The sequence below is a fragment of the Ambystoma mexicanum genome, chromosome 6p (genome assembly GCF_040938575.1).
Source record: "Ambystoma mexicanum isolate Mex_15411 chromosome 6p, UKY_AmexF1_1, whole genome shotgun sequence".
Lineage (NCBI taxonomy): Eukaryota > Metazoa > Chordata > Amphibia > Caudata > Ambystomatidae > Ambystoma > Ambystoma mexicanum.
The window spans coordinates 21,440,972-21,461,640 of NC_090935.1; the positions used below are offsets into that span (position 1 = coordinate 21,440,972).

The 20,669-nt window shown below is 47.9% G+C and overlaps 1 protein-coding gene across 3 annotated transcripts in view; it reads left to right on the forward strand.

The window, feature by feature from the left end:
- The window catches only part of INTS10 (integrator complex subunit 10), a 372,357-nt gene that overhangs the window by 185,373 nt on the left and 166,315 nt on the right, over window positions 1-20,669 (forward strand). The gene's annotated exons all lie outside the window — the stretch shown is intronic.

Here is a 20,669-nt window from a genome sequence, read left to right on the forward strand (position 1 = left end):
TTCTCTCTGGATATCTTTTTTTTTTTTTAAATTTTTTAAAAATTATATTTTGTTCAAAAGAAGAAGAAAATTAGAACCTTTACAATTATTAATCATAATACACATTAAACATTCACAGAAGTGGAGAAAATAAACCAAATAAAAAAATGAAGAAGAAGTCAATAACCATTTAGATACAATGACTTCAATAAAATAAGTCAATTCTCCCCACTTCTTAAAACCCTCCTTTGGACAATTTCACCTTTCTCCTCTATTCAAGGGTTGCTTTCCAATCAACACAAAAATACATTTGTCCTTCCCATTTACCCAATGCGCATCGGCGCGATTTGTAGTAATGATGGATGTCCGCTCTCACAGGTAAGTTCTTATACCTTTATTACCAGTTGATATGCATGCTCTGTTCGGGAAACACTGGCGTCCCATCCAGCCCGTATGAATTCTTCTCATTCTCTCCAACGGCTCCTGCAGAACCCTCATACAACACTCGCACTCTCAACAGCTGTGGAATGTTGAAAGTACACATCACAACACTTCTCCCCCCGTAAGAACCGAAAAACTCCTGCCCCCGTTAGGCAATTATAGGAAACTCATCAGTAACAACACAGACAAGGCAAAATGGAACACCTACACCCAATATGCAAACCACTTCATAACCACCGCACCTGCCCACAACGTATGGCCACCACACCATCAACAGGTACGCCAAAACACCTTACAAGCACCTAACCAATGCCCTAAAGAGCTACTCCTCACAAGGCAAACCCAAACGGACTCAAATCAATATCCCCAACACAGACTCAAATCAATACCAAACAAGAACCTGCATGTAAATCAACGGAAACTGTCCCAATTGAGGCCCAATAACAGATACAAAGGAATATCTACTCCACTCCATACCAATACCCACTAACAAACACAAACCAACAAGGCACCTACCCACGAGAACGAAAAATTAAAAAACGAACATCCACCGTCCTGAGCTGCCCCTATGACTGGGCCTGCCACGTCCACTAACCAGTCAAATGACAATTTACCTAACTTCCTGAACCTTCAGTGCACTAACATCCTTATGCTCCGAGCTGCCCCCCCGAACCTCGATCCTGCCACGTTCAAGCACAAACCAACCCTGACCAGGCCAACAACAAATACAGCAACCCGATATGATACCCAGTTCAACCAACCCGTAACACTAAAAAGGTAAAAAGACCCCAACATAAAACAACCGACCCTTTACGCTGAAGACACAACCACAATGTGACCCCTAGTCACAGCCACCCTAACCACACATGACCCCTAGTCACTACCACCACCCCACGTGTGACCCCACGTCACTGCCACCGCACCACATGTGACCCCAAGTCACTGCCTCCACAACACACTTTACCCCTAGTAACAGCCACCACAACTACGTGTGACCCCTGGTCACTACCACCGCAACTACACGGGACCCCTAGTCACAGCCACACAACTACACGTGACCCCTGGTCACAGCCACCACACCACATGTGACCCCTGGTCACAGCCACCACTACACGTGACCCCTGGTCACAGCCACACCACATGTGACCCCTGGTCACAACCACTACTTCATAGCCCAACCCCTTAAAGATCTCAAAAGGACCCGGGCGGAACCCTAGTGCACCTCCTGGGAACACGCTACAAATCACTAACTCAAAAGTGCTTAACCAACCAAGAGGTAAAACACACAATATACAATAGTGCCCTCACATACGCTCACCTACAGTCACTCACACATACCCATCATAAAATTGGTTAAGGCACACAGCAAATTTCAAACAGGACTACACCACACCGACGAACAAGTATACAATCCTGGAAGATGAGAACACCCCTCATCCATCATGTCAGCTTCGCGAAGGGCAATATTAATACTCACTTCAGGGAAGCAAGAAACGAGGGTCACACCCACCCTCAAGCCCATCCCAAAAGGGCACTGTCCAAAACCCTCTAGACCAAACATAGAAGGTTACTGAGAGTCCACACCATCCCCAAGTCTGTCCCACAAATGGGCACTAAAGTGATTACACATATTTCCCCAATACCTGCAAGAAAATCAGTCAAAATAACAATTTTGCTTTCCACATAACCTGCAAGGAAAATACATATTCAATTAATAACATGCTATTAGAGAATAACGTTGCAACGTTCAGCAAATTGTTATACAGCACGAAACACACACACAGGCCACAACATAAACATTCACTTCCACTCATACCAACCAGGCCCAACACCATGTACACTGAGGCCACAAATAATACAAACCACAAACATACTGGCCTCGCCCGACGCAACATGAAATTAGTCCTCGGACAGGGCGAGGTTGTTCATCCTGATATAAAAACTACAAAGTTCAGGATCAAACTCCTTAAGGGCGCCAAACAGACCAACACAACGTTGGCATAGCGTCCTGTCCCAAATGATTTCTTCCAGGCAGACTGCACATGAAGCCAGACGTGGCCTCTTAGCCTGGATCTGCAAGCCCTGCAAGTTGCTCTCCTGCTTTTTCCTCTTGGAAAGTTTGTTACCATCAGGTACACAAAAACATACCCCACACTGACTCCCTGAAGATTGTGCAGTACTTAAAAGTTCTCCTGCAACAGGACCCAACATTAATGACTTTACGTCATCGTCCGAGCCACCCATTCTTGGTGCATCCGCAAAGCAATCGGCAATGGAACCAAACGTAGATGTATTAGATTCGACTTTGTGTCACGTTCCATTGTTTTGCGTCTTACGCAGCACGCCACGCTGCGTTCACTCCCAGACCCCTGTATCCCCCCCCCCCAACGGTAGCAGACATCAGTGCATTCGTCGGCCCCGAGGGAGCAACATATGGATCAGAGGGGACTCCAAGCACAAGTTCCGCCCACAGATGCCACAGTTCCATGCAAACAGCGCAACAAACACAGCAACCACCCACACTCCTTCAGGGCACGACCTGCTCCAGTTCCTCAGACGGAAAAAAAGTCCACCTGCAGGTCACCTCTGACACCGGCACCAGGCCAAATCCGGCCCGCTACGGTGCCGCACAGCTCCTCCCACCAGACAGAGTCTTCGGAAAGCCACACCTGGTACGCTTCTGATGCCATCCCCTGGCTTAATCGGGCCCGCTGCGGCATACTCTGGCTTGCCACCAATAACACTGCCCATTATACAGGCCTCCAGTGCGCCTCACGAGGCAAAGTCCTAATTCCGACACCTCACTCCAACTTGTGACACTGGCCCCAGACAGCAACCAGTCCGCTTCAGTGCCACTCAACATGCTATACGCCACTGGCCCAGCAACACCGGGGACCGCTCCGGTGTCGACGCCAGTGCTAACCAGCCTCAGCACCTGCTGGTGGCCTGACCCTGCCGGATGGGACGATAAACTGGAAGGCATGGTCTCCACGCGTTCTGCCGCCCCTTCCACGGCGGTAATCCCACCTTCGTCGCCAGTGTAGTAATGAAGGATGTCCGCTCTCACAGGTAAGGTCTTTTCTGATGTTTGTTAATCTGCTTAGAATCACATGCTGTGCATAGGTCCGACATCCAGTGGTCACTGCGGAGTATTGCATTTTGTTTTTCGTAGTCGAAAAGGGGACGTCGACAAGGCGTGTCTGTAACACTATCCCTATAGTGACGTGCGTTGTACCCACAATCCCTCACGCGTCGAGGTCCCTCAGATTGTTTTTTTCCGCCCAGCTTCTGGTCGCCTTACGCGGAGCTCCTAGAGAGACATTGCTAATACTTACTACGGACCTCGGTCCTTAATTATACTTATTATATTGTTAAAGATCCCTCCCCTCGACGTTAGCTGTGAAGCTGTTTCTCCGCCGAGCAAGTTTTCGACGGAGGGGAAGAGGCGGAGGAGATCCTTCGGCGCTGCCGAACACGTGGCCTGGCCTCGACGGCCAACATACAGTAGGGAGAGTGGGGGTTCGATCTTTTATCTTCTCTTTGAGAATGTCTTTCTTTCTCCCCTATCTTTCCCTTGGGGTTGTTATCACCAGTTATTATTGCCTCAGCTATGGAGAGGACACCTTTTAAGTTTTGCCCACGCTATAGGGGCAAATACACTTGGAAGGATAAACACAAGCTCTGTTGCTTGCCCCTCGATCATAAAGAGGACAGCTGCGCGGCCTGCAAGCTCTTGAAACCAAGAACTCTCAAAGAACGAAAGGTTAAGAGGTGGGCGGAATACGCTATGTCGAAGTCAGTTTCCACACCCGCCGCCGCTGTTACAGAAAGTGACGAGGAGGGTGATAACTCGACGTCCGTCACGGAAGTCATTAACCCCCAGAAGGAGCGCTCGCGCTCCTCGACGTCCGTCCCCGGCCCCGACGGGCTCGGCTCATGCCCTGCTTATGGGGATGAACACCCCGGCGACAAGGACGCACATAGACCCCATAAGACTAAACACACAACCCACGGCTCTTCTTCATCGAGGACGAAGGATCCATCAGCGCCGAAGGGGACGCAGGGCACTCCGGCGTCTACCTCAGACCGTAAAGGTCTCAAGCCCCACCCGCAAACGCAGCAGCGACCAGCGATTGGGCTTTCATCAAACACGGGCGCTACCTCAAAATCATCCGACGTAACGCTCCATAGAGCGGCCGTCGAGGAACAACGCGCAACGCAGGCAACGTCGACACCAGAGCCCTCGACTGACAAACTCGTTGTCGAGAGCCTGGCGAGAATTGTTTCCGAAGACAAACGTACGCGGACGACGAAACAAATGTCGAATACCGCGCCGAAAAAGCACAAAAGTAGCCAGGAACAGCCCCTTTCATCTAAGGGCACTTCTGAACTACCGGAGGGCTTTTCAGAGGGAGACGGAAACCTCTCCTCGACGTTGTGGGAGCGTTCTAAGCGTTTTGAAGGTGAAAACACTGATTTCCCCCCTCTAGACTATTCAGGGGTACCCCATGAGACCCTTGAAAGACTCCATTCTTGTATGGAGAAAATGGAAAGGTTTCTGGGAAGCCAAGACCCACCCACTCACAAAAGACAAAGAGAATGGCCCCAGGATGACCCTAGGGTCAAGATTCCTAGGCTGTTTCCCCCTTCCACAGACGTATATGACCTCACTGAAGAGGAGCAATACCTACAGGAAGATGAGGAGTGTTTGGGTGGAGAGGAAGAACATGAGGAAGAGAGGTTCGAAGAAGATCTTTACACTACTGGAGGAGCTTTTGAGGAAGATACAGCTACCTCGCAGCCCTGGCAATCCCCATCAGTGCAGCCTTGGCAATCCCCATCAGTGCACTCAGACCCTGATGTCTTTCACCCTTCTCCTCTCAAGGATTCACATATTGGGAACTCCTCTCCCATAGATGACCAACCTTCACTCAATGCACTATTGCGCAAGGCAGCAGTGCATTTTGAGATAGACACAGGGGAAACTCTTCCTGACATAGACATTGTAGAAAAAGTTATTAAAGAAAAAGCCCCTGTTAGCCAGTCTATTCCGCTCCTGGCTTCTATAAAGAGAAGAATATCTCCTTCCCTTTCCAATCCTGCCTTAGTAAGAGGGGTCAACCCTCGAATAGAAAAGCTCTTCAGCCCTTCATCCTCTGACCCTTTTCCGGACTCCCTTGTAGTTACTAATACAAGAAAAAGAGCGGGGTACCACTATCCACTAGTGAAGCACCACCTGACAAAGAGGGCAAGAAGCTCTATGCACTTGGAAAGAGAATCACGACCTCCGCCGCCTTCTCAACTAGGATTGCAAATAACAATTCCCTACTAGCTAGCTACGCGGATGCACAGTGGAGCAAGCTGCGCAGCGAAGCAGAGGACGCACCAGAACCCCTGTGTTCGCGCCTGTTAGCTATAATATCAGAGGGAACTCTTGTAAACAAGGGCATCGTAAAAAACTCCTTAGATGCCGCTGAGACGGCTGGCCGTTCCCTGGTTCAGGGAATACTTCTCAAACGCCATGTCTGGCTACGCAATTCAGGATTTAAGCCGGAAACCCAAGCCTCCCTGATAAATAAGCCCATAGAACAAACACATCTGTTTGGGAAAGCAGTTGATGAGGCCCTAGAACATGCGAAGAAAGAGTTTGACACCATCAAGACTCTTGACCAAATTTCTAGGCCCCCTAACAGACGCGGCTATGGCAATAGACGCTCCTTTCGTGGCCAACGCCAGCAGCAGAACCAACAACAATTTTACTCTGCTACCAACTGGCCCTCTAACCAGGGTAACAACACCCAGTTCAGTTAAAGAGGCCAACGGCGTGGCAGAGGAAGAGGTCGCGGCTCCAGCCCCAAAGGTTCCACGCCCAATACCAACAAATGACCCGAAGATTCGGGTCCCCTCCCATGCATCACCGGTCGGGGGCCGGCTAACATCGTTCCTATCAGCATGGGAGGGAATATCGTCAGACCGCTGGGTATTATCCACCATAGCCCACGGATACTGCATCGAATTCAACGGTTCCCCGAAGTACAGACGCCCCACGGAACCAACGCATAACACCGGAACACCTCACCATTCTTCTTCAAGAAGTAGAAGAGCTACTGAAAAAAGAAGCTATAGAGGCTGTCCCCCTATCTCAGGTAACACAAGGTATTTATTCAGTGTACTTCCTTGTACCCAAAAAGGACCTAACCATGCGCCCTGTATTAGATCTGCGCCCAGCGAACAACTTTGTCAAACCCCAAAAGTTTTGTATGGTGACCTTGCAGGAAGTAATCCCACTGTTATCACAAGGGGATTACATGACAACGCTAGACATGAAAGATGCATACTTTCATATTTTAATGTTGCCAGCCCACAGAAAATACCTCAGGTTCAAGATAGGGAACAAACACTACCAGTTCAGAGTACTACCCTTCGGGATAGCTTCTGCACCAAGGGTATTCACAAAAGTACTGGCAGTAGCAGCGGCCCACCTGCGCAGGTTATCCATCCCCGTATACCCTTACCTCGACGACTGGCTCATAACAGGGGATTCTTACGAAACATGCTTCTCCAATACCCAAAAGACCGTAGACCTTTTGTACCAACTGGGCTTCTCCATCAACGAAAAGAAGTCCAGCTTAGACCCCAGCCAAGTCGAACAATTTTTAGGGGCTCTAATTCGAACAAAGGACGGCCTCGTCTTCCCCTCCAACGAGAGGGTCGAAAACATGCTGTTTCAGATCCCCCATTATGTAGCAGGTCGAGAGGTGACGGTACGCAAAGCAATGCGCTTGCTAGGGATGATGGCGTCATGTATTTATTTGGTACCTCACGCGCGCCTGCGCATGCGCCCAATGCAAGAGTGGCTCAACAGCCAGTGGTGTCAGGCCAGCAGACAATGGGACGATCTAGTGGTGGTCTCGCAGGCCTTAGTTCTCTCGCTGCGGTGGTGGACAAAAGAAAACCTGTTATTAGGGAAAACTTTTGCCACACCCGCAGTGGAAGCCACTCTAACCACAGACGCATCCCTCACAGGATGGGGGGCTCACCTATCCCATCAAACTGCTCATGGAGCGTGGACTCCGAGCTTAGCATCCAAGCATATAAACCTGCTGGAACTTCTCGCGGTGTTCAAAGCACTGAAAGCCTTTCAAGAACACCTACAAGGAAAGACAGTGATGGTCCTCACAGACAGCACCACAGCCATGTACTATCTCAACAAGCAAGGGGGCACTCACTCTCCAGGACTGTCCAAGCTGTCCCAAAATATATGGAAGTGAGCTCTCAAACACAACATGTTCCTACTATCACAACATGTACCAGGGGAACTCAATCTGCTAGCAGACAAACTCAGCAGAGACTTCCCCCTGCCCGTAGAGTACGAATGGCAATTGCACGAAGACATCGTCTTTGTCATGATCTCTGCTTCCAAAAGATCAGGACTTGCCCGACTCCCTTGGAAGCAGACCCATAACCCCGGTTCCGAGTGCCAGCCAGTCCCAATTGGGACCTTTTGGATCCTGTCCTGGCGCCAGTGGCACCAGGCCCATAAAGATGCCCAGTCCCAGCGCTGGAAGCGCCGAGCTCATAATGCTTGGGTGGACTTACCTGCAGCAGACCATGCTGCTTACTTATCTGCCAGTTGAACCCCTGATCCTCTTCTGTTTGGGACTACTTTTCCTGTTGGGTGGGGCAGGAGCCACTCCCTAGGTTCAGAACACTGGAACTCTTCTGGAAAGCAGGAACTCTTTTCTTACCTAGGCGTGGCTGTGGAAGCACTACAGGAGGCTATTTAAACCACACCCGATGGATGAATCTTGCTTTGCGTTATTCTGCATTCTCTGCAGCAGAACGCTCATCGTGTCTTCTGCTTCTGATCCTTGGCCTAAGGGAACAAAGGCTTACCATCCTGGAATCCAGTCTTCAGCAGCACCTGTAAAGACAAAGAAAGAACAGGTTAGCACTACGGTCTTCAGTGGCAGCGCATTTCTTACCTGGTCCATCGGCTGTCACCAACGCCTCGCGCTGCATTCCGGCATCTGAAAGACAAAAGCTTAACAGCTCTTCGCATGCTCCGGAGGCCTTCAGCGCTGCATCCCGCATCTGAAAGACAAAAGAAGGTGCGTTTAAAGACATTGGGCAACTTTATTACTCACGTGCCATTACTCCTTCCCACGCCGAATCCAGTGGGTATTCCAGCACCCTTCAGCTTCTCTAAAGCTCCAAACTTGTACCTGCAAGATAAAAGGGACAGTTAGTGCGCATCGTGAAGCAGGCTACAAGCGCTTACTTACGTGCTTCCAGGCGCTTCTATTCCTCACACGGGTTCGATCCTCAACTCTCATCAGCCCGCCATCCGCCATCGCCGGAACCCTGCAAAACAAGAGATATCATTACAAAAGACTTTTAAGACATTTGAAGTGCCCAGAACTTACCGTTCGTGCAGTTAACGACGACAGCAGTCCTCTGAGGTCAAGAGGCCTGCACCCTTATCCAGTGAAGAAACTGGTTACGGCAACCTGCCCCGAGGCAGATGGAGAGCTCGGCGTTCACTTACCTAAGGTGAGGGTGTTAACCTTTGGGGTTCTACAGGAGAAGAGAAAGGGAAGAGGAGAGAGGCACCCAATAACCCCAGTTCATTAATCCCATATTTTCTATCTGCAGACATCTTACTCTTCGAGTCAGACATACAGTGCACAGAGGTCCAGCCCAAAGAGCCAACCGTGTGTTACACATCACCTTTGAAGATACAGCATTCACCCAGTCAAGACCGGCGCCTCTGCGGGAATCAGGTGAGCGTTACAGAACGCAAAGCCTATCGCAAAACTCCCACCCAGGCGCTATGGAAACCTCGGATACCGACCAGCTAGCCCAGTTACTTGGGGAACTAAGAGCAGAAGTGCATGCAGCCCGTCAGGAAACAATTGCTCTAAGAAGGGAACTGATTATTTCCAAGGAGCGAACAGACGATCTCGCTAGACAATTGCTACAGTCACAAGCCGGACAAACTTCGTTACCCGCATCAGGGGCAAATCTTCCTTCAACATCCTCTACGAACCCAGTGCAGATCAACCTACCTGGGAATGTACCTCTGGCTCCGCCCGAACGATTTTCTGGTGACCCAAAGAGGTTTGCAGTATTTATTAATCAGTGCCGGTTGCACTTCTTATGCCGGCCAGCAGCCTTTCCAACTGATCAAGCTAAGGTAGCTTTCGTACTTTCATACCTTAGTGGCAATGCGGCAGACTGGTCGATCCCTCTAGTTAATCAAGATGATCTGGTTCTCCATGATTTTCAAGCTTTTCAGCTCAGTATGGAAAAACTGTTTGCAAGACATTCACAGGGGCAGGCCTTGGACAATGAGCTCCTTTCATTGCGACAGGGTAATCAAGACCTTTTGGCTTATATTGCGTCTTTCAACAGACTGATAGTGGAAACTCGATGGCCTGAGGACAAAAGGATTACGCTGTTTTATAGAGGTCTACATGGAGAGCTCAAAGATGTGTTAGCCGAAGTAGTGAATCCCCCGCAAGACTGTTCGGACTATATTGACTTAGTCGTTCAAATTGACCACAGACTGCAGAACAGGAAGGCCGATCGTTCCAAGTTTGATGCTCGAGTATTTTCCAAACCACCAACTCCTACCAAAGAAGTAGACTCCGGGGAACCCATGCAAATAGGGGGCCTGAAAGGACCACTAACACAAAAGGAGCGGGAAAGGAGAAAACAGCTGCAATTATGCCTCTATTGCGGAAACTCGGGGCACTTTCTTCGAGAATGTCCGGTGAAACCAGCCAAGAAGGCGGTAGGAGCTGCAGTTACCAGGGTCACAAACTCTGAGCAGGGAAACGACCTCGCCCGACAAGAATAGAGGTCCTCTTGCCGAGCGTTAAAAACAGTTCCGTGACCTTGCATTTCGTGATACCTATGGTCCTCATTAGCCCTGAACATCCGGATCGATTACATGCGATTGAAGCTTACGTCGACAGCGGTGCCATCGGCAATTATGTGGATCATGAAATGGTTTTGAGGATGAATCTGACTTTGTCCAAAGGCTGTAAAGGACGTCATTACTACGGTGGATGGTACGGAGATAGCCTCCGGACCAGTAACGCATACCACCCAAGAAGTGACGCTAGTAAGTCAAGATGGACACCATGAGAAGATCGTGTTCGATGTGATCAAGGCCCCTCAGTTCCAGATTATTCTAGGAATTCCTTGGTTAGAGAAGCACAATCCTCAGATCGATTGGCGAGCAAGAACGGTTCAGTTTCCAGAATGTGTCTCTACTTGTCACCCTCGACCTGGTGTTGCACTGGCAGCAATTTCCTCTGAGGCTCCCCAGTTACCTCCTGAATACCTAGAATTCCAAGATGTTTTCCGGAAGGATCAGGCTAACTCTCTACCTCCTCATAGGTCTTATGACTGCCAGATAGACCTGATACCTGGATCTACTCCTCCTTGTAATAGAATTTATGCCCTCACCGAGCCTGAGAATCTTCACCTCCGACAATACCTGGATCAATACCTAGCGAATGGGTTTATTCGTCCTTCCAAGTCCCCTGCTTCCTCAGCTTTGTTCTTCGTTCCAAAAAAAGAAGGGGACCTTAGAACTTGTATAGATTATCGCGCCCTGAACCAGATCACCGTTAAGAATAGATATCCGTTACCTTTGATCCCTGAACTCCTGGACCAAGCCAGAAAAGCATGCATATATACAAAGCTGGATCTTAGAGGAGCCTACCACTTGGTACGAGTAAAAGAGGGCGATGAATGGAAGACGGCCTTCCGCACCAAGTATGGGCTATTTGAATATCAGGTCATGCCCTTCGGACTTTGCAATGCCCCGGCCGCCTTTCAATATTTTATGAACGATGTCCTCAGAGAGCTCATAGATGTGTGTGTTGTTGTTTATATTGACGACATCCTCGTTTATTCTTCATCGGAAACTGAACATCGGAAACACGTGAAAATGGTCCTCGAGAGATTGCGTCAACACAAATTTTTCGCTAAGTTGGAAAAATGTGTTTTCAACGTGACTGAAGTTGAATTCTTGGGATTCATATTATCACCTAGTGGAGTGCGTATGGATTCAAAGAAGGTCGATGCAATTCTCAAATGGCCATCGCCATCCTCCGTAAAAGGTGTTCAAAGCATGTTAGGCTTCGCTAACTTTTACCGCAGGTTTATCACCGAATTCTCTCAGAATAGTCCAGCCCATCACCGCCTTGTTAAAGAAAAACAAACGTTTTGAATGGTCTACCGAGGCGGAACAAGCTTTCCAGAATTTGAAGACTAGATTTATCTCTGCACCGATCTTAAAACATCCTCGCCCAGAACTCCCCTACATCGTTGAAACTGATGCTTCGAGCCTTGCCATGGGGGCAGTTCTATCACAAAAGGACCCAGTAACCAATCAGTTGCATCCCGTGGCATTTTGGTCCCGCAAATTCTCGCCTCCTGAAATCAATTACACTATTACTGATAAGGAACTTCTAGCTATCAAGTCCGCCTTTAAGGCTTGGCGGCATTATCTTCTGGGGGCCCGACACACCGTTGCTGTGATTACAGATCACCGAAACCTGCAATATTTGAAAACCGCAAAAGCTCAATCCTCTAGGCAACTCCGTTGGGCACTATTCTTTGCCGAGTTTGACTTCATAATTACCTATCGACCTGGTACAAAAAACGGTAAAGCTGATGCCCTTTCTCGGATGGGAGTGGAAGAACACTTGATCAATCCTAAACCTGTACCTATCATTCCCGAACAAAGAATTCTAGGTGTAATCGCCACACAATCCATAGAGGAAGTTAAGGATAAAGCCAGGCTACTGGTAACTCCAGCAGACATACAGAATTGGCATCTGCAGGGAAAGGACTTTACGGTGAAGGACAACCTATTATATTTCCAAGAACGGTTATACCTGCCCAGCACAGATTTACAGAAAACGGTAATCTCTTGTTATCACGATTCTTTAATGGAAGGACATCCCGGTATGACCAAGACCTCGGAAAAGATCAAGCGCTACTTCTGGTGGCCGTCTTGGAAAAAAGATATTAGAGACTTTATAATGTCCTGTGGAGTATGCGCCCAAAACAAGAGTCAAAAGGAAAAACCAGCCGGCCTCTTACGCCCTATTGACATCCCGCCTCGCCCTTGGCATACGCTTTCTATGGACTTCATCACCGATCTACCTCCATGCTCCGGATACAATACGATCCTAGTAATCGTGGACCTATTCTCCAAGATTACGCATTTCATTCCACTCAAAGGCTTACCAACAGCAGCAACTCTGGCCCGAGAATTTCTCGAAAACATCGTCCGACTGCACGGTTTTCCTTCAGTTCTAATTTCGGATCGAGGTAGTCAAGTTGCTGTCGGTCGGCTCAAATTGATGTGAGACTTTCGACCAGCCACCACCCTCAAACCGACGGACAAACCGAGAGGACCAATCAAACTCTGGAACAGTATTTGCGCTGCATGCTACAACAAACTGAAAAAACTTGGAAAGGTATCCTTTGGATAGCCGAATATGCCTACAATAACTCTGTCCACTCGGGAACTGGGAAGACCCCGTTTTTTCTTTTATACGGTAGTCACCCTCGAACCTCGGAGTTGGATCCACTCCAAGATCTTGGAACACCAGCAGTAGACCACCTGCATTCTACAATCACCCAAGCCTTTAAGGAAGCCGTTTCTCACCTTCAAAGGGCTAAAGAACAATACAAGAAAGGAGCAGAACAACATCGGAAGGAAGCCCCCCAATATCAAGTAGGAGATCAAGTCTGGTTATCCACCAAATATCTACCTCTAAAAGGACCACGCACATTCAACCCAAGATACCTTGGTCCCTATTCCATCACTACCATAGTAAATCCAGTAGCGGTCAAGTTGGACTTGCCCCCTCACATGAAGATACATCCGGTCTTCCACGTCTCTCTATTAAAACCCGTGCAACCTTAAACCCGACTAACTACATCTCCAAAACCTATTCTAGTTGATGGAGAACTCGAGTTTGAAGTCAAAAGCATCCTGGATTCCAAGATCTCCAAATCTAAACTATTTTACCTGATTGACTGGAAAGGCTACGGTCCCCAAGAAAGATCCTGGGAACCTGCAGAATATGTCCACGCGCCTCGTCTAATCAAAAGATTTCATCGAACATTTCCTAACAAGCCAAATCCCCCGGAGAAGCCCGGTTTGGGAGGGGCCTTGAGGGGGGGTGCTGTCATGATTTCTGCTTCCAAAAGATCAGGACTTGCCCGACTCCCTTGGAAGCAGACCCATAACCCCGGTTCCGAGTGCCAGCCAGTCCCAATTGGGACCTTTTGGACCCTGTCCTGGCGCCAGTGGCACCAGGCTCATAAAGATGCCCAGTCCTAGCGCTGGAAGCGCCGGGCTCATAATGCTTGGGTGGACTTACCTGCAGCAGGCCATGCTGCTTACTTACCTGCCAGTTGAACCCCTGATCCTCTTCTGTTTGGGACTACGTTTCCTGTTGGGTGGGGCAGGAGCCACTCCCTAGGTTCAAAACACTGGAACTCTTCTGGAAAGCAGGAACTCTTTTCTTACCTAGGCGTGGCTGTGGAAGGAGACACCTAAGCACTACAGGAGGCTATTTAAACCACACCCGATGGATGAATCTTGCTTTGCGTTATTCTGCATTCTCTGCAGCTTCTGATCCTGGGCCCAAGGGAACAAAGGCTTACCATCCTGGAATCCAGTCTTCAGCAGCACCTGTAAAGACAAAGAAAGAACAGGTTAGCACTACGGTCTTCAGTGGCAGCGCATCTCTTACCTGGTCCATCGGCTGTCACCAACGCCTCGCGCTGCATTCCGGCATCTGAAAGACAAAGGCTTACCTACTCTTCGCATGCTCCGGAGGTCTTCACACTGCATTCCGGCATCTGAAAGACAAAAGCTTACCAGCTCTTCGCACGCTCCGGAGGCCTTTGGCGCTGCATCCCGCATCTGAAAGACAAAAGAAGGTGCGTTTAAAGACATTGGGCAACTTTATTACTCACGTGCCATTACTCCATCCCACGCCAAATCCAGTGGGTATTCCAGCACCCTTCAGCTTCTCTAAAGCTCTGAACTTGTACCTGCAAGATAAAAGGGACAGTTAGTGCGCATCGTGAAGCAGGCTACAAGCGCTTACTTACGTGCTTCCAGGCGCTTCTATTCCTCACGCGGGTTCGATCCTCAACTCTCATCAGCCCGCCATCCGCCATTGCCGGAACCCAGCAAAACAAGAGATATCATTACAAAAGACTTTTAAGACATTTGAAGTGCCCAGAACTTACCGTTCGTGTAGTTAACGACGGACAGCAGTCCTCTGAGGTCAAGAGGCATGCACCCTTATCCAGTGAAGAAACTGGTTACGGCACCCTGCCCCGAGGCAGATGGAGAGCTCGGCGTTCACTTACCTAAGGTGAGGGTGTTAACCTTTGGGGTTCTACAGGAGAAGAGAAAGGGAAGAGGAGAGAGGCACCCAATAACCCCAGTTCATTAATCCCATATTTTCTATCTGCAGACATCTAACTCTTCGAGTCAGACATACAGTGCACAGAGGTCCAGCCCAAAGAGCCAACCGTGTGTTACACATCACCTTTGAAGATACGGCATTCACCCAGTCAAGACCGGCGCCTCTGCGGGAATCAGGTGAGCGTTACAGTCTTAGACGTCTTCACGCAATGGGGATCCCCGGAAATAGACCTGTTCGCAACTATGGAAAACTCACAATGCCAAAGTTACGCCTCCAGGTACCCCCAGAACCAGTCTAAGGGGAACGGTCTGTCGATTCAATGGTCAGGGAAATTTGTTTACGCCTTTCCCCCGACTCCCCTTCTCAACAAGGTGGTGCACAAGATGCACCAGGAGCAGGTTACCATGATACTAGTGGCCCCAATGTGGGCACGACAGCCATGGTTCGCTCACTTGATGGAGATGTCCCTATCTCCCCCAGTGAAACTTCCCTGCCCGTACAACATGCTGTCACAGGACAAGGGCAGGACACTGCATCCATGCCCTCAGACCATGAACTTAGCAGCCTGGCTCCTGAGATCGTAGAATTTGGACATTTACAACTCCCGCAGAGATGTATGGACATCCTCAGGGAAGCCAGAAAACCTAATACCCGCCACTGCTATTCTAGCAAGTGGAGAAGATTTGTCATCTGGTGCAGAGGAAAGAGCATCAACCCAGTTGACTGCTCTCCCACTAACATTGTTCTATACTTGACCCATTTACTGGATTCAGGTCTAGTGTTCAATTCCATTAAAGTCCACCTAGCGGCACTTTCTGCATACACCACTTCCCAACTTAAAGTGTCGTGGTGGAAGATACCAGTTATCAAGGCCTTCATGGAGGGGGTAAAGAGAATACACCCCCTGATAGCTAACCCAGCTCCCGGATGGGACTTGAACTTGGTACTTTCTAAACTCATGGGCACTCCTTTCGAACCCATGCACAAGGCAACTCTTAAATACCTCACTCTTAAGACTGCTTTCCTAATAGCTATCACCTCCATTAGGAGAGTAAGTGAACCACAGGCTCTTTCTGTACTAGACCCCTTCGTAACAGTTCACAAGGAGAAAGTGGTTCTACGCACACACCCAAGGTTTGCACCAAAATTCATATCGAAATTTCATGTAAACCAGTCAATAGAACTACCAACGTTCTTTCAAAACCCTTCCAGCTTGGGAGAAAAAAGTCTGCATACACTGGATGTACGCAGAGCTGTCATGTTCTACATGGAAAGAACCAGACCACTGAGAAAGACTAATCAGTTCTTTGTCTCTGTGGCAGCAGGAAGAGAAGGAGATGCAGTTTCAAAGTCCACTATATCTAGATGGATTGTTCAATGCATCACTCTCTGTTACACTCTTGCTAAGAGAGAACTGCCCTTCAAGCCAAGATCACATTCCACTCGAGGCACGGGGGCTTCCATAGCATTCATTGCAAATGTTCCCCTTGAGTCCATCTGCAAAGCGGCTACCTGGAGTTCTGTGCACACCTTTACAAAACACTACTGTCTAGATGCACACTCTAGATCTGACTCCCAGGTGGGACAAGCAGTATTAAGACATCTTTTCTCTACTGTTCCTTCTCATAACCCACCGCCAACTCGGGGTACTGCTCGCTAGTCTATGCACAGCATGTGATTCTAAGCAGATTAACAAACATCAGAAGACAATGCATTACTTACCGTAAAAGCATTTCTGATGGTTGTATCTGCTTAGATTCACATGCGCCCACCCTTCCTCCCCGCTCGGATGGAAGGAACATAGACATCCTTTTCTATATTTCTCTCTTTTCTGTACTCACTCACGTCTAGAAGGCTCCCTCAGGGCAGAAAAATACAAACAGAGGGACCTCGACGCGTGAGGGATTGTGGGTACAACACACGTCACTATAGGGATAGTGTTACAGACACGCCTTGTCGACGTCCCCTTTTCGACTACGAAAAACAAAATGCAATACTCCGCAGTGACCACTGGATGTCGGACCTATGCACAGCATGTGAATCTAAGCAGATACAACCATCAGAAATGCTTTTACGGTAAGTAATGCATTTACCAGTTGATATGCATGCTCTGTGCGGGAAACACAGGCGTCCCATCCAGCCTGTATGAATCCTTCTCATTCTCTCCACCAATGGGTCCTGCAGAATCCTCATACGACACTCGCACTCTCAACATTCCACAGCTCTTGCAAGTACACATCACAACACTATTCACATGATCTATTTTTCCTTAGTATGAATCACATTACCTCTCTTACCCTATCCAGAGCATTTCTCATCTGAGCTAATTTAACAGATTCAATTTTCCCAATAAATCGACAACTGTTGCGGTGAGCTGAATTTCATGGCCTGCGATCATTCTTTCCCAAAGATGTTCTGAAGTTAGACCCTCCTCCTTATGCGTGAATAATCTTAATTTCGCTAACCTCAGGAACCAGGTCCCTTCACACTCCATTAGGATGTGTCGGAGTGATTGGAGTCTTTGGTTGGAACATATTTTGCATAGTTTGATTGCAGATTCTTCTTGGCTTCTTATTACCAATACCTCCCCGGTGGGGACCAAATTCAATCTCACCCGCAAGAAGTTGAATCTTATTCTGGGGTTAGGATATTTCACTAGGTAACAGGGAAGGTGGCCTACATTTTTTTCCGCAGTCATGAACACATTGCGTGACTTGGAGCTTCTCATCAAGGAAATAGTTTTAATCCAGTCAAACTGCTCCAGATCACGTTTTACCTTAAGAGGGTTGGTAGTCAGAGTTTCAAGGTCAACATCTACTCTGTCTAATATGTTTTTTGCTTTTAGATCCAGCCCTCTCAAGATCCTAGACTTTGAGTCTTTCAGGTGGACTCTAACATCTTCATACAGTGAGCCCAGTTTAGGGGACGATATCTTTCTATATTGTGCGATTAGTTTCCATTCTGCGCGGCATTCTAAAGCGATAAGGCCCAATTCAAACTGCAAGTCCCAGCCTGGTGTGCTCATGGGAAGATTAAGGGAACCCTTCCAGACTCTACCTTCTATTCTGGCCCAGTTTGTATTCCAGAGTGAGGGTTTAGCTTCTAGGCCATATAGAATAACCGGTATTATTTAGGCTACATAGTATTTAACCATTGGCAGGATAGAGAATTTGCAGTATTTAGTTTTAGATTTTTTTCATATGGGGGATCGGTGAGGATATCATGGTCTTGTATTCTCGTGCTGGCCTAGATCTTATAGCCAAGATAGATTAGCTCTTCCACACGTGGTATAGTCTGCCCATTCAACGACCAGTTTTCAAAGCTAATTTTCTTTCGTGGATGTTTATCTCTGTATAGCTACCAAGTTTGGCCAGCAATCTTTGAAGGCCTATAGCTGTTCTGTCCAATAGGACTATGTCGTCTGCATAAGCCAGCCAAAGGATCTTACTCCCAATAAGGATTTGGCTGGCCAGTGCCAGTGCGGACGGTTCTAGATTTTGCCCCATATCGAACAGGAATAGGTTGAAAAACAAAGGAGCTCCCAGACACCCCTGCCTTACCCCTCTCTCTACCTTCACTTCATCTGACAGGTGACCCTTGTCACCCAGCCTTATCCTTACTGTTGTATCCCTATGCAACTCTATTGGCATAGCCAGCAGGGATTCTGGGACTCCCTTTTGTTTAAGTTTTGCCCACAGCAGACCTCTGCTGATCTGGTCAAAGGCCTTTGAGAGGTCTATCCATGCCCCATAGAGGGGTAGCTCTCCTTTCTCAGCAGTAGTCTCACTTACTAAGCTCAGAATTAACCCATTTAGGGACGTGGAGGGACCCTTTCTGAACCCTGTTTGAAAACGAGACAGAGCACCCACACTGTCCACCCAATTTGTGAACTCCTTGACTATCAGCCTCATAAAGATCTTGCTTTCAATATCCAAAAGCGTGATCGGACGGTAACTTGCGGGGTCAGTCCTATCCCCACCCTTAAAGAGTGGAATAATAATTTAATTCTCATAAGAAAATGGCAGTCTCATTGACAGGGACCTGTCAATGAAACACATGGAACAGAACAAATTTAGACTCTGCCATTTTCTTATGAGAATTAAACTTACAGTGGCCCTTTACTAAGCCACAAAATCATGTATGTTGGCTTACAATTAGGTCACTTTCCACTATTGGCAGTCTATGTGTCTAGTTTCCCCCAGTATTTTTCTTTTGTTCAAACAAATTGATAATTGAATTTTTGTTTTTTCTATTATAGCTCGTTTTTCACTAACTTTTGTCAAACCATAAATTTATATGTTTTCGTATCCATTTGTTTTTGTATTATGTCTTTTACTGTTTACAAACTATTCATGCATAATTTTTCTTTTTGAAATAAACACAAAAGAATCTTTTTTCAAACTTGAGACTGCCCTGATTGTTTTCAGAGAACCCTTAAATGAGTGATACCATAGTGGTACGCTTTGAAAAATAATTTGTGAATTGAATTTATTGCAAATTTTATTTACAGCAGTACGGATTTTCTTGTTATAATACGATTTCCAGTCCCTTTCCCTACTGCTTTTGGGACATTTCCCCCGCTCTTTTGTGCCCTTTGATTATCGACAAAAAGGACTTGTGCCTGATAGTCCTCCTGGACTTCTTGACTGTGTTCCACACTGTCGAGCATTACTCACTACTCATCCTCCTTGCACACAGGGCAGGCTTCTGGCAGACACCAGACTGTCCAGATGTATCCCCCCAGACTGAATGCCGCCCGTCATCGGTGGACTCTGTCTTTGCCTCTCTCTTCCCAGTCATCTTTACTTTCTATTTGGAGCGGATGGGCTCTCCTAACTGACCTCAAACTAGCGATACACCAGTATACAGATGATACACAGATGGGCAATGGCCCCCAAGATATCGCTCACCTTTGACTGTGCCTTGCAATAGTTCAAATGTGGACAATAAGTTAAGCCTCACCAAGACCGCTTTTGTACTCCTGGGCCACTCCTTCAAAAGAGGCCTCCACTCAAAGGTGGCTGGACGAAATGTGCTTGGGCGAGTTCAATCTCACCTCACTAGCCAATACCTAGGATTCATTGTAGATAGCAATCTATCCTCCTACAACGCATTGCAGAAAAAGGCTGAAACAGCTTGGTACCAGATCTCTCGACTCTGCAAGATAAAGCCCTTCCTCACGCCCCAGGACTTCTGAATGGTGGTGTAGGCCTTCGTCTTCTCACACATCGACGGCAATGCCTTCCTTGCAGGGCCAGCGACTGCTTATCTGCCCCCCTCAAAGCAGCACACCCTGCTGCGGTTCACCTCTTTACCTTCTTGCTTTTATAGAAATAACGTTCACTGAAGAATAACCATACAGAAGAAAGGGCTTGTCACAGATGACTCCAAAGTCGAGAGTTTTTATTAGAAACAAAATAAGATGTTCATACTCATTGCTTTTATTGGGCAAACCAGTGGGTGGCCTTTCTAAATCCTTTAGGGGTTTCCCCATCCTCACAATCTGCAGACTAGATTGGGGGATATTGTTTTTGTCAATATTGTGCTTTAACAGGTACCCAGCTCTCTTCTCTACTCTCTCTCCATGCACACGCCCTTGTTTCTTTCCTAGATGTTCCTGTTCCTATTCTCCACTTTGCTCTACTCTGGCCCTTGTACCTCTCCCTTTCTCTCTACTCTTTTTCCTGTCTCTACCTTGTCTCATTGTCTATGCCTTCGATGTTCACACTCGCACATCTTCACACTCTCCTCGCCCCTATCACGCTCCCTTTC